The sequence below is a fragment of the Musca autumnalis genome, unplaced genomic scaffold (genome assembly GCF_047663935.1).
Source record: "Musca autumnalis isolate F117 unplaced genomic scaffold, ASM4766393v1 scaffold_1, whole genome shotgun sequence".
Taxonomy (NCBI): domain Eukaryota; kingdom Metazoa; phylum Arthropoda; class Insecta; order Diptera; family Muscidae; genus Musca; species Musca autumnalis.
The window spans coordinates 65,626,150-65,638,131 of NW_027411644.1; the positions used below are offsets into that span (position 1 = coordinate 65,626,150).

Consider the following 11,982-nt stretch of genomic DNA (forward strand, 5'->3'; position numbering starts at 1 on the left):
ACATTCGGTGCCAATGTGCACCTTTTATTCAGTATAACCTCAACCTACCTAATGAGCTCAAATGGTAAGGGTCTAGATTCATACAAGGTATGAATCGCCGTATAAAAGAATGGGGAACCTTCATTAACATTTGAAGGTTGCGTTTGTGTTAATCGTAAATGAAATTATTTTATAAGATCAATTTATAATTTATAAGATCAAAAGATCTCTATATAATATCAAAATCTTTTTATAATTATTTTTAGGTTTCTAAAATGAATTCATAACGTTGTGAAACATCAACATAAAAGTAATCAAATACTCTTGAAATTTTATGACTTGACTATAGTCATTTAGTTATTTAAATATAACAAGTTTCGTATCTCTAAATAAGCGATTATATAGGTATAGTATTGGTAACCGGAAAAGGGTATCTTAGTCACTCATGTGATCAACTATTTCATAAAATATGACAGAACACCTTCCTTAAATCACGTTTAAAACAAGATATATTCACCCTTATAATATGTTGCTGAGATACGAATGTTATATCGAGTTGAATAAATCTACTAATCTGGAGGGTCGTCTTGTTGTAACACGTGATTAAGAATGCCGTTATAGTCACTACGAATCCCGATGACTCACCGTTAAATCGGTTACGAACACTATGCCTCATGTATATATGACTGTACACAGAAGCTGAACATCTATACATACGCCTATGTATCAATTTACATACATGACTTATGTATATAGTACAACTAAAGATACATGATTAAGTTATATAGAAATAAACCGGCTGACCGTCGGCGCAATATATGGAAAAGCTAGACCAATTTCTTCCCCGTCTGTGACGGAGAAGGAAATGGCACTAGGACAAAATGTTTACTGTATGCTGACTGTAAATGGATTTATACAGCAGCTTGACACTACTCAGACTACAGGTAACTCACAATTTGGTTCCGGACAATAGGTACTTATCTCGAGTTCCCACGATGTAAAAATGTTACGAGATCTTGAGACTTCCTTAGAGACGAGTATGTATAATGATATTCCGGGATGCACGTTCCTGGTGACACTATGAGGTTTTCTACAGTCACTGCTTTGAGGTGGTGTTATTTCTTGTTGGCGGATGATGGTGGCCTTGTCCACGAAAAATGTGATGGCTAGCAGCATGTAGGTGTTAAATGCTCATGGCACAAAATGTATGAAACAGCAAAGACAATATTCATTACGCACAACAGGAATTTTGCTGATCTGTATATGTGCGTGTGTGTGTGCACAAAATAAAAAGCGGGGGGGTGAATAATGGTGATGGCAAGTGGCTTTGGCGGACTCGGGCTTGTGTGAAGTGGAGACGATATGGACCAGATGTCATCAACTGTAGATGGGGTTGTGATTTATCATCAATTGAAATGACTACTTACTTCCAATTAGAAATTTGGAAGCTTTTGTATTGTTGCGTCTACTGTGTTCCATATGATTGTTGTAATGTGGTGCGGCATATGAGTTTTCTTATTGCCGACTCAGAAAAGAAAATGGAATGCCAAATTTATGTCTAATTGGAACGCCGGGTAGTTGTAGGGTTATGGCATTTGGTTTATTGGATGGCCAATTCCAGTTGCAGGTGTTATTCAGGTGGTTTTAAAATGAGTCCACTCTGATGCCACGAGGTTTGCTAAGCCAACTTGCCGCTACCGTACGCCTGAAGGGAAACAAGGAGAAAACACACAAAATTCTTTTAGGCTTTGCCCAACAAAATGCTTTTTCTTAAACACCACTCACCTATTAAGCATTAGCCAAAAACACTTTTAATGGTATATGGAGCAATGTTCCTTTAGAGGAAAACTTTATTTTATTCCGCCACAACTGATTTTCTAATTTGTTTTAACTTGCTTGCTGTACTTTTAGAAATGACATTCATTGTCATTTCGTTAAATCAAAATGGCCGCCTTTTTGCATTGCAAGATTTTCTTCAGATTTCTAGAAATCAATTTTGTATGTTGGCAGAACTGAATTTGCCTCCAGTTTTTCGAAGACAGTGTTGCCACATACTGTAAAGAACAGCTGATTTTAATCAACCCTGAAATTAGGGTGATGCCTAAAATTGGACGTAATAAACTTTCATCGGCTGTCGTACCAATTTCAATAAATTATCGGCTGACATAACAAACCCGAACATGTTGTCGGAGGCCAGCCGAAAGCAACTGATTCGGGAAGTCAACCGATAAATGTTCGTGGGGAAGAACCGCGACCCTGATATATAATAATCACAGACAGAAAAAAATTTAAAGCCGGGCATTTATTTTGTTGGCACCATATGCTGCAGGTCTTTGGAATGATATACCCCTATCTTCTTTCCTTTTAAGTCTTCAATTTCGTATAGAGAACTTCCTACCTGTCTGGCAACTCTACACTTGACAAACTTTTGACACAACTTCGAATTAAGATGGCGCGAAGCGTCACTCAAAACGAAGTTCCGTCGAAGTATTTCCTGTCCCGGTTTGAAAACTATTTCGCGGGATCGAGTGTTGTAACGTGTTGCTGATTTTTCGTAGCAAACGTGGATTTTGTTTTTAATCGAGTCTCGAACCAATGCTAAAATGTCGTGTTTCGAAATAATTTCTACGCCTCCGTCTTCTAGAATTCCGAGTTTCTGTGCCAATTCGTATTCGCTCGCGTGTGTAATCATGTGTTGTCCAAACAAAGAGAAATATGGCGAGCAGCCAAGTGAAGTGTGTAAAGTGGATCGTAAGGAACATTCGATTGCGGATAAGTATCTATCCCAATCCTTTTGATCCTCCGAAACGTACAATCTAATCGCCGCGATAATGCTCCGATTGACCCTCTCGGAAGCATTCGCTTGCGGCGAGTAAACCGCGTTTCGGATTTGTTGGCAACCGTACATTTGTAAAAATGAAGTGAATTCTGAAGAAACAAATTGTTTTCCATTGTCTGAATGGACTATTTGTGGCACACCGAACTTATGGAAAACTTCGGACTCTAAAAATTTAACAACATATTTCGAATTGGCCTTCGCGAGCGGTTTCAAAAGAACAAATTTCGTTAAATGGTCTAAAACGATCAATATAAACGCGTTACCTAACCTCGACCTTGGAAACGGCCCAATAAAATCAATGAAAATCTTTTGCCAGGGACGATCAGTGATAGTTTCACGGCCCATTTTGCCTCTTAATATTTTGTTCGGGGCTTTCGTTTCTTTACATGAAATACAACAATTGATAAAATCTCGAACTTGTTTCGCCATCTTTGGCCAATAAAAATATTGACGAAGTGCCGCGATCGTCTTTCCTATACCACAGTGGAATTTCGTTAAAGAAGTGTGAACATTTTTAATTATATCATCAGTCAAAGCTGTTGGAACCCAAAGTTTCCAAATAAAATTCTCGTGAATCGGTGTACCGTCGGCGGGAATTGTTTTCTTATACACGAAATCATCAGAGACTTTTAAATCGGGTAAACTTTCTTGGTTCTCGATAACCATAGCAACTAATTGTGAATATTCTTCACTTTTAAATTCGGGAGAGGACAAGTCGATTAAAGGCTTTTTATCAAGGAACATATTTAGTTCATCCATGTGTACTCGCGACAGTGTATCGGCGACAACATTTTGAGAACCTTTGCGGTGCTGGATATCAAAATTGAAAGATTGGAGTTTGAGACTCCATCTTGCCAACCGACCACTGAGATCCTTCTGTCCCATCAGCCATTTCAACGCGCTGTGATCCGTAACTACAGTGAACGGCATAAGTTCAATAAAAGGGCGAAATTTCTTAATGGCACTTATGACCGCTAAACATTCGCGCTCAGTTACACTGTAGTTACGTTCAGCCTTGGAAAGTTGCGCAGAATGAAAGGCGATGGGACGTTCCAGACCTTCAGCATCCAGCTGGTACAAGACTGCACCGAGGCCAATATTAGAAGCGTCGCATTGGACGTAAAAACGCTTATCGAAAACAGGATGATTGAGAACGGGACTGGTAGTCAAAGCTACCTTTAATTTATTAAAAGCTTGAATTGCTGGTTCATCAAAAGAGAAAGCTTTGCCCTTCTTAAGGGTGTTGGTCATTGGTGCTGTGATCTCAGCATAATTCTGGATGAATCTTCTGAACCAGGAGCACATTCCTAAAAACCGACGAACATCTCGGGTCGTTTTAGGAATCGGTATATCCGTAATGGAAATAATCTTGTCGGGATCTGGCTTAAGTTTCCCCTCGCCGACAATGTACCCGAGGTACCTCAACTCTCGGCGACAAAACTTGGACTTCTTCAAGTTAATGGTCAAGTTCGCCCTTGACAGCATTTCCCCTACTTGACGAAGCAGTACCACATGAGATTCAAAGTCGGGTGAGACCACCAACAGATCGTCAAGATACACGAAGACTTTGTTTTTCAGGTCCGGTGAGATCACACTATCCATTAACCGACATAACCGTTGGGCTGCGTTACACAACCCAAACGGCATGACGGTGAATTGATAGTGCGGTCTCCCCGGCACTGTAAACGCAGTCTTCGGACGACTCTCAGCTGCAAGGGGAACTTGCCAGAAGGCGTCCTTTAAATCGATACTTGAAATGTAGTAGGTGTCCTGAAGGCGGCCTAGCAGAGCGTCAATGAAGGGCAGAGGATACGCATCCTTCACTGTCACCTCATTCAACTTCCGCGCGTCTAAACACAACCTATTCTTTTCTCCACGACGAACGAGAGTGACCGGCGAATTCCACGGAGAAGTACTGGGCTCGATTACACCTAAGCTCAGCATGCGATCTAACTCCTGATAAATTAATGATTCCACAGCTGGCGACACCGGATAGTGACGCTGCTTAATCGGGACTGCATTCCCTGTATCGATGACATGCTCTTGTAAATGGGTCTTCCCAAGACCAAATTTTTCGAAATCTCGAAAACTTTCTTTAGCTTTTTCAAGCAAAGCTAATTGGTCATCAGATAACAGGTGCATATCGGAATCATTAACTACCGAAGAGATCTCGAGACTGCTAATGAGCTTAGGTGCGATAGCAAATTCTTTCCAAAAATCAACGCCACAATACATGGAATTCTCAAGACCCGGTATTAAATATATATCCATGGTCTTCGTCACATCATCGAACGTGAGATCAACTTTAATTTTTCCTGCACAAGAAATTCGCTGTCCACTAGCCGTACCTACACTACATTTATACACCGGAGTGACTTTCAAATTCAATTCATCAACCAAAGAGAAGCAATTTTTGCCGAGGCAAGTAACAGTGGCTCCACTGTCGAATAAAGCCAAAACAGATACACCATTCACTAACACTTCCCGAAACGGACGAGGATCATTTGATTTAAATTCAGAAAAGGTAGTGGATGAAACCGAAAGACGTTGTAATCGTCTACGCTTATAGCGCTCACGAGTTTTCAAAATGCGCTTCGACACAAAAACAGGCTTAACAGATACTTCTGAATTGAAAATGCGTTCACGAGTCTTCAGATAATTTGCCATACGGATATGAAATGGCAAAGTCAAATCGGGTTTAGTTCTGGCAGAGTTATCAGAAAGTCCAGGTGAAATAGAATGGCCAAAAATAATCGGATCTGTAGAAGTGGAAACATCATGAGAAACTAGTCAGTCCACAGTTTGAGTGGAAACTGATTCGCCCTTGAAAGAAACAGGAGTGCGATTATTTTGTTTACAGTTGTTACACTGCGGAGCTGTAACCCCAGGTGAACCACAGCGGAAACAAAAAAGAGAACGTTGAGAACTAGTACATTGCTTAAAAGTGTGACCTTTGTCATTACAGTTCCAACAACGCATCGGTTCACTTTTAGAAACACCGGGTGCCTTTGGCCGAAGCCTCAACTCTTCAACTTCCTGTACTAAATCATCAAAATCGTTATCATTTATCTCGTTCACCATACGAGTGGGTGGACTTGTCCTAAATCTCGATGAAGATTCCCTTTCAAGAAACTCTTCAGCTTTCCTGACTTCATTTCTAAATTGTTCCACGGAGTAAAAAGTTCCACTAAATGTCAAATGAGCAAGACGGGGTTTCAATCCAGCTTTGAGGATGTCAATAACCTCGAAATCCTTCAAAGGTTCCCTCAACTGAGTGCGCAGGTTATTAATAGCATCGATATATTGTGTAGCAGACTCATCTCTTCCCTGCTTCCTATCCATAATCTGTCGCATCACATCTAAGTTGGATTGAAAACGTTGAAATTCATGAACTATACTGATCTTTAAACTTTCCCAGTTCATGTTTGGATACTGTCGGATCTTTCCCCAATACCATTGGCAAGGACGGCCTTCTAACAGGTGGTGAAATTCGTCTACTAATTCTTGTTCGGAACACCCATAGCTTCTGCAAAGTCGCTCTACGCGAAATATAAAATCTTCAACATTCGGTGTCTTTGGGGTAGCATCGAACTTAATGCCCCACTTGCTGAGGTATGGATGTCTGGGTCTACAAAAATCTTCCCTATAACGATTTGGAACTTCATTGTTACGACTACCTGAACCTACATGTCCTATATCAGTTCGTAAAGGTGGCAACTCTCGGGGCCAATCAATACTCGGAGAAGGTAATTCACGCCTATCATTTGGATTCCCTGGAGGGACTGTTTTAGAAAAAGCTTCTCTAACTGCAGCAGCAATTGCTGTCTGCATTTCTTTTTTCATGGTTTCAACCATTGATGCTTGGGTGACCTCTAAAGCGGACTGAACAACGTCAAGAACCCCTGTGCTACTAAGTCTATCAACCTGATCTTCATCATTGCCTCGAATTGTCAAAGGACTAAACGAAGGCCTAGTAATGGTACTTGGTTGCTCATTTACTTGCGCAAAAGTAGGTGGACTTGCAAATTCGTTTGGTGTCGGCGGATCGTTACCATCGGCGCTAGCAGGGTTACCAGATTCAGTACCTTGTTCTGTTCCAGCAGCTTCTCCTACTGCTTGGCTTGTCGACCTGGTAATAATGCCGTAAGTTTTTGGCTTGGCCCCTGTAGCAGGCTGCATGGTTTCCAAAAACAAAACGAAATCTCCCACAAATCAACAAAAGTTACAAAAAATGTACTTGTACTACTCAGTCCAACAAGAAATTTCAATAAAAAGCTCAAAATCCAAAAATGTCTTCTCTAATGACCGACAGGTTTTCAAAAAGGTAGGTATGATACCATAAATTCAACAAAATACCAAAGATATATAGATGAAACAGTCAATCACGGCCACTGCCTTTAGGTTCCGAAAAGTACAATATTGAAAATCTCATACACAACAAAACTCAATATAAAAATTGAATGGTTCCAACAGGTCAGGTATTTTCGAAATGAATCGAATCAAAAATCAATAAATCTTGCAAAGTATCTCGAAACCAGAACAAATGCTCAGAAATTCTGTAAAACAGAATAAATCGAGGCAATAAATTATTTTTCTCTAGGCTGTGGTAGATCAGTATAAATGTTGTAAGTCCGGGTAAAATTAATTCGAATAATATTCGAATAAATAGTCTTGGCTGGTAAAAGGAAAATAAAATAGAACTTCGATAGGCTCTTCAGTTCTCTTCGCCTACCCCTATTGTTCTATGGGGTAAACTGTTCAAAACGTAGGAGTGATTGTTGCCGGTTAGAATTTCCTCAAAGAGTTTCTCGAGGTCTCTTCAGTGTATCTTTAGTTAAGCATAGAACGGCTTTCTAAAGATACACTGGGAAATCGACAACCAGACAACAACCAGTCCTACGGAAAATGCTCCAACTCAAGGTTGAGCGCTGCCGTCCGAAGGCTCTCCAGACTAACCGCCCCTACAACCTTAAGGTACTTCAGCAGACCTCGAGTCGAACTGAAGACCAGTCTTCAGATACAGTTAGTCCAGTTCTGTGTACACCCTGTGTGTACGTGAAAACAAACAAAAATATATTACTACTTAAAGCTTATATATTTTAAAAGTAAGAACTAGCAATCGGTAGTTTGAGCCTATCAAACCCCTCCTGCCGTCTTTTAATCAAGAAAAAGAGAAAAACAAATGTCTTGAGGGCGACGACCCTATGCCTCACGCAATCGGAAATAGAGTGGTAACTACCACGGTAGAAAATTCCAGCAAAGTGAATAGTAAATTATTATCACTTCTGACAAATCTGACAAAAACTAATGCACCACAGATCCCAACAAAAAAAAAAGTCCGAAAGGTTTCCACACGTCCTACGACGAAACTCTATATTCAATTACCAAAACGGTATGGAAATAAATTCGTGCAAAAATTCCTAAGTGTAGATGCCAGACAAAGTTTTAAAACGACGAAGTATCAAATGTTCCAACAATCAATATCAACAATTTTACTCCAAATAATTTCCAGAAAATATTTCTAAATAATTTTAGGTTGAACAAGCTTAGTGGTAGCAAGCAGAAGGTTCGAATTCCACAAGGATTACAAATGTAAACAACAACAATCTTATCTGCCAAAATTTAATCAAAATTCCCCAGATGTTCGCTCCTCAATAAAACTCAAAATCATAAATAGCAGCTATATTCGTGTATCAGGTAACTGTGTAGATGTGCCAATCTAAAACATTTGTTTTAACAGACAACGTATACGTAATATGACAAATCAGCTTGTATTAAATTACTCATACGTTCGAATGAAGACGGCGAACTAGGAACTAACTTTCCCAGCCGTACATAAAAATGTTCTTAAAACTGAATTCCTGACTCCTAGATATGATTTTGAATGCCCAAATAAAAATTTTAATATCTCCCAGATAACTATTGTCAATATAAAAGTAGCTACTATTAACATACATGTAATCCTTGATAAACTCCTATCCTTACAGAAATATCGGAATGTACTTCTCCCAAAATATCAATCACTATCAGTCTCATATAATTCCAGAATGTCTCATAAATTTACAGTAACGAGTAAGGTGTAAAATATCGCAAATACAAATGTTCATGATTTTCCGGGTGATTATTAAAAAGGTTAGTTAACAGCCAAATAAACGAAAAAAAAAACAACAACAACATCTTCGAGAAAAAAAAACGAAGTATCTTCAGGCTATATTAAGTTTCAAAAGAGAAACTCTGACTAAAATTATATACAAACAGAAAATGCCTAATACCGCGAATTTGCAGTTAAACATACATGCCAACCGCAAATGACTATGTATTAGCAATGTCTGAATCGAAAAGGTAAAAATTTTGACCATCATTTTGTCGCAAAATTCTGCAATTGTCATACAAACAATTGTACAAGACTGACAAAACGTATGCAATAAGATGGAATTCTTGCAAACTATTTCTTACTGACTTTGCTCTGAAGCAATTGAACATTGTAATGTAACAAAACTCAAGAATCAGAAAACACAATCAATAAAATCAAAATTTAAAATTTGCTTTACGTTGGGGCGCCATTTTGTAACGTTCAGGGGCGTGTGTGAAACTGTCGATTGGTTTGCCAAGGTGACAAGAGGCTCAAAAATTATTTTGTGTACCGGCTACACTCAGTCACTCACACACGGCTACGCACAAAAAAAAAATTAATAGTATAACAAACCATAAAGGAATATCAATTATAGTTGCTGTTGTTGTCTGAAGATAGCGCTGTTGTTGTACTGGGTACCCCTAGATGGAAATGGGCCCCTTTCGCCCTCCCATGGGTTCTACAAGAACCCCCATACGGGCTTCACGATATGTGAAGGCCCCCAAAATCTAACCAGGCTGTAACCTCCCTTTTTAATCCACCCTTCTTAAATCATTAGAACATTCTTAATAATTATCTTTTCATATTCGCAGATATTTCATTTATTCATGAAGGGATAACAACGTATCTTAAAATTAGTTGAGATAATGCTTAAATCTAATATAAACTTAGATCTAAGTTTAAGTTAATCGAGAATTCAAAAATCGTTTCATAAAAAAAAGAAAACAGGTTTTACTATATCTAAGGGATATAAAAAAAAACAAGCAGAATGAATCGAAGTTTCATAAAAATTTTGATGAGGGTTCCACATTCGGTGCCAATGTGCACCTTTTATTCAGTATAACCTCAACCTACCTAATGAGCTCAAATGGTAAGGGTCTAGATTCATACAAGGTATGAATCGCCGTATAAAAGAATGGGGAACCTTCATTAACATTTGAAGGTTGCGTTTGTGTTAATCGTAAATGAAATTATTTTATAAGATCAATTTATAATTTATAAGATCAAAAGATCTCTATATAATATCAAAATCTTTTTATAATTATTTTTAGGTTTCTAAAATGAATTCATAACGTTGTGAAACATCAACATAAAAGTAATCAAATACTCTTGAAATTTTATGACTTGACTATAGTCATTTAGTTATTTAAATATAACAAGTTTCGTATCTCTAAATAAGCGATTATATAGGTATAGTATTGGTAACCGGAAAAGGGTATCTTAGTCACTCATGTGATCAACTATTTCATAAAATATGACAGAACACCTTCCTTAAATCACGTTTAAAACAAGATATATTCACCCTTATAATATGTTGCTGAGATACGAATGTTATATCGAGTTGAATAAATCTACTAATCTGGAGGGTCGTCTTGTTGTAACACGTGATTAAGAATGCCGTTATAGTCACTACGAATCCCGATGACTCACCGTTAAATCGGTTACGAACACTATGCCTCATGTATATATGACTGTACACAGAAGCTGAACATCTATACATACGCCTATGTATCAATTTACATACATGACTTATGTATATAGTACAACTAAAGATACATGATTAAGTTATATAGAAATAAACCGGCTGACCGTCGGCGCAATATATGGAAAAGCTAGACCAATTTCTTCCCCGTCTGTGACGGAGAAGGAAATGGCACTAGGACAAAATGTTTACTGTATGCTGACTGTAAATGGATTTATACAGCAGCTTGACACTACTCAGACTACAGGTAACTCACAATTTGGTTCCGGACAATAGGTACTTATCTCGAGTTCCCACGATGTAAAAATGTTACGAGATCTTGAGACTTCCTTAGAGACGAGTATGTATAATGATATTCCGGGATGCACGTTCCTGGTGACACTATGAGGTTTTCTACAGTCACTGCTTTGAGGTGGTGTTATTTCTTGTTGGCGGATGATGGTGGCCTTGTCCACGAAAAATGTGATGGCTAGCAGCATGTAGGTGTTAAATGCTCATGGCACAAAATGTATGAAACAGCAAAGACAATATTCATTACGCACAACAGGAATTTTGCTGATCTGTATATGTGCGTGTGTGTGTGCACAAAATAAAAAGCGGGGGGGTGAATAATGGTGATGGCAAGTGGCTTTGGCGGACTCGGGCTTGTGTGAAGTGGAGACGATATGGACCAGATGTCATCAACTGTAGATGGGGTTGTGATTTATCATCAATTGAAATGACTACTTACTTCCAATTAGAAATTTGGAAGCTTTTGTATTGTTGCGTCTACTGTGTTCCATATGATTGTTGTAATGTGGTGCGGCATATGAGTTTTCTTATTGCCGACTCAGAAAAGAAAATGGAATGCCAAATTTATGTCTAATTGGAACGCCGGGTAGTTGTAGGGTTATGGCATTTGGTTTATTGGATGGCCAATTCCAGTTGCAGGTGTTATTCAGGTGGTTTTAAAATGAGTCCACTCTGATGCCACGAGGTTTGCTAAGCCAACTTGCCGCTACCGTACGCCTGAAGGGAAACAAGGAGAAAACACACAAAATTCTTTTAGGCTTTGCCCAACAAAATGCTTTTTCTTAAACACCACTCACCTATTAAGCATTAGCCAAAAACACTTTTAATGGTATATGGAGCAATGTTCCTTTAGAGGAAAACTTTATTTTATTCCGCCACAACTGATTTTCTAATTTGTTTTAACTTGCTTGCTGTACTTTTAGAAATGACATTCATTGTCATTTCGTTAAATCAAAATGGCCGCCTTTTTGCATTGCAAGATTTTCTTCAGATTTCTAGAAATCAATTTTGTATGTTGGCAGAACTGAATTTGCCTCC

General features: G+C 38.6%; 1 long non-coding RNA gene across 1 annotated transcript; it reads right to left on the reverse strand.

The window, feature by feature from the left end:
- Positions 1-9,743: 9,743 nt before the first annotated feature.
- On the reverse strand, positions 9,744-11,982 carry LOC141400058 (uncharacterized). Its single transcript, XR_012412071.1, has 2 exons — positions 11,742-11,982; positions 9,744-11,661 (listed from the first exon to the last, which is right to left on the reverse strand). It is a non-coding gene; the product is annotated as an uncharacterized lncRNA (long non-coding RNA).